At 44.1% G+C, this 3039-nt stretch overlaps 1 pseudogene; it reads left to right on the top strand.

Annotated features, from left to right (window-relative positions):
* Window positions 1-886: 886 nt before the first annotated feature.
* Window positions 887-2824, top strand: LOC147857652 (3-ketoacyl-CoA synthase 11 pseudogene; annotated as a pseudogene).
* Window positions 2825-3039: the final 215 nt, after the last annotated feature.

Below are 3039 nucleotides of genomic sequence, written 5' to 3'. Positions count from 1 at the left end.
ATAGGGTATGAAAGTGACATAGAGAATGAGTGTGCAAGAGAGAATTATAACATTACCCAATTGGCTAACAAAGTGGGAAGGGAGAAAGAAATATACGTACTTTAATGTCTTTTAGGAGGCAAAAACGAGCTACGAGACTCATTACGAGATTATATATATATATATATATATATTAAAAGAGTCTTTCGTATTTGAGAGCAACAAAGTTGAATAAGTATAACTAGAGTGGTAGAAGTGCCAAAGGTATGTGTTGAGAAGATATTGGTCACGATGCACTTTCCCATTGGGAACTTCGATGGATTAGAACATTTTCCTTTGATGATCGTGTGCCGACCCAAGATGGAGAGGAGGTCTCGGAAGTGAATTCAAGCCCCTTTGTCATCAAGCAATGATGGAAGATGTGTGTGTATGTAGGCATGTAGGCGCACGTGAAAGGGACATACGAACCCACCCCACCCAAAAACTAAGGAAGGAAATGATATTGGACTGTCAAAATTCAATTCATTGTAATTCAATAAATGATAGGCAGTTGGGAAGAAAAAGGAGTTGGCCAACCACCAACGCCCTTTATATATACATATGTAGTTATTTCCATGAATTCCTCTTGCTAATCTAAACTTAGCTACAAAACTCTTCATCACATTTTACCCATCTATCCATCCATCCATTCTATCTATACACACTTATAGCCTCTACTCAACATTTTCTCGTTGATGCTCAATTTATGAGGAGGATCTAACCCCTCCTTAAATGTCCCCACCACCTTTAATCTCTCTCCTACCATTGATCTTCCCTCTTCTTCTTTTTTCTCTTCTTGGTCCTTGTTCCTTATATCCTTCTAAACTTCTCTTTTTTTTAACACCATCCCCTCCCTCACAATTACACTTCTTTCTCATTGTCATGCTTGCTTGTTGATACCGTCCTCCACAAAAACAAAGCAAGCAAGAAGAGATTGTGTGTGTTGTTTGGTATTAGTATACATCATGGCAGAGCCCCCTAATAATACTAATCATAACAACCATGCATTGGCCCAAACACTTACCCTAAAGTATATCAAATTAGGTTACCACCACGCGATCCAACATGGCCTCTACCTCCTATTCATCCCATTGCTTTCGGCGATCTTGCGTGCAGCCTCGCTCGATCCCGCAACCTCGATCCGACGGCTACAATCCGTTGCGGAGACGCTCACCCTATACAACAACCATACCGGTATACTCGTGTCCCTAGCAACTCTACTAGCCTTTCTAGCCACAATTTACTTCATATACAAGCCATGCCCAGTCTACATGGTGGACTTCGCATGCTACAAGCCATTGAAGCAAGACATGTGTAGCAACGCGGAGTTCTTGGGGTACTCTCGAGCCACGGGGGCATTCAATGCCCGTAGTATCGAGCTCCAGCGGAAGATATGCGAGCGATCGGGCCTCGGGGACGAGACATATTTGCCGCCCGCAGTGATAAGCGAGCCGCCCAACCCTTGCATGGCCGAGGCGCGGCTCGAAGCCGAGCGTGTAATGTTCGGGGCGCTCGACATCCTCTTCTCCAAAACAGGAATAAAACCACAAGATGTCGGAGTTCTCATCGTCAATTGTAGCCTATTCGTCCCGACTCCGTCCCTTTCTTCGATCGTGGCAAGGCATTATAACATGAGGGAGGATGTGAAGAGTTTCAATTTGGGGGGTATGGGTTGTAGTGCCGGGATCATATCGATCGACCTCGCCAAACGTATGCTCCGCGCACACCCCAACACTAATGCGTTGGTGGTTAGCATGGAGAACATAACCTTGAATTGGTATTGGGGCAATGACACCTCCAAGCTGGTCTCTAACTGTATCTTTAGAATGGGTGGGGCTGCCATCTTGCTCTCTAACAAGAGGTCCATGAGAAAGGTGTCTAAATACGAGCTCGTCCACACCGTCCGAACCCACAAGGGTGGATCCGACGACAAGGCGTTCCGATGCGTGTTCCAAGAAGAAGACGACGAGATGAACATAGGTGTCTCCCTCTCCAAGGAGCTCATGGCCATAGCTGGCAATGCCCTAAAGGCCAACATAACCACACTCGGGCCTCTCGTACTACCCCTCTCTGAACAAATCCTCTTCTTCGCGACTTTGGTGCTTCGCCGCTTGGGGCATGCCAAGATCAAACCCTACATTCCCAACTTCAAGCTCGCGTTCGAGCACTTCTGCATCCATGCCGGTGGCCGTGCGGTCTTGGACGAGCTCGAGAAGAACTTGGAATTGTCGGAGTGGCACATGGAGCCGTCCCGAATGACCTTATACCGGTTCGGGAACACTTCGAGTAGCTCCTTGTGGTATGAACTCGCTTATACGGAGGCCAAAGGAAGAGTGAAGAAAGGGGATAGGTTGTGGCAAATTGCCTTTGGTTCCGGTTTCAAGTGTAATAGTGCGGTTTGGAGGTCCCTCACATATATCGAGCCTAAAGATAGTAGTAACCCTTGGACTAGTTTCATCGACAAGTTCCCGGTTTCGGTTCCCACCATGAGGAACCTTTCGTGAATATTCCCTCACTTACCAATATTTGTGGCTCTTGTACATGTTGAGCCTGAGTGAGAGAATATTCACTCTCTTAATTAGAGTCTTCTTATAAGCCTTGCTAGGAAGCCTTATATGTCATATTAACATATATTTTTATATATATTATAGATGTGCACTAGCAAGCCTCTTATTCATTCATTCACTTGTATACAATATCAACGCAACAATGTCTTCATATCCAACTAACTAAGGTATCGATTGGATCCTTAGCATGGTGTGAATGGTTTCCCGAATTCGAATCAAATAAACCAATGTCTTCTTGATTGGATGTCAATGGAATTAAAAGAAAACAGAAACAAAATCTTCCTTAGTTTTTGGTGCTTTGTATTTTATCCAAATTGAAGACACTCACCTTTTTTTATCTTTCTCCGATTAAAGACATTTACTTTTTATCTTTTACGGATTAAAGGCATCTCTCTTTCAATCTTTTCTGGAGTAAAGACACTTCGTTTTGATACTAAAGGATTCATTAATTTAC

Source organism: Azolla caroliniana, unplaced genomic scaffold (genome assembly GCF_043228905.1).
Source record: "Azolla caroliniana isolate FFs.n. ecotype wild unplaced genomic scaffold, voAzoCaro1.0.p SCAF_11, whole genome shotgun sequence".
NCBI lineage: Eukaryota > Viridiplantae > Streptophyta > Polypodiopsida > Salviniales > Salviniaceae > Azolla > Azolla caroliniana.
This window is presented reverse-complemented; position numbering and strand designations above follow the sequence as displayed.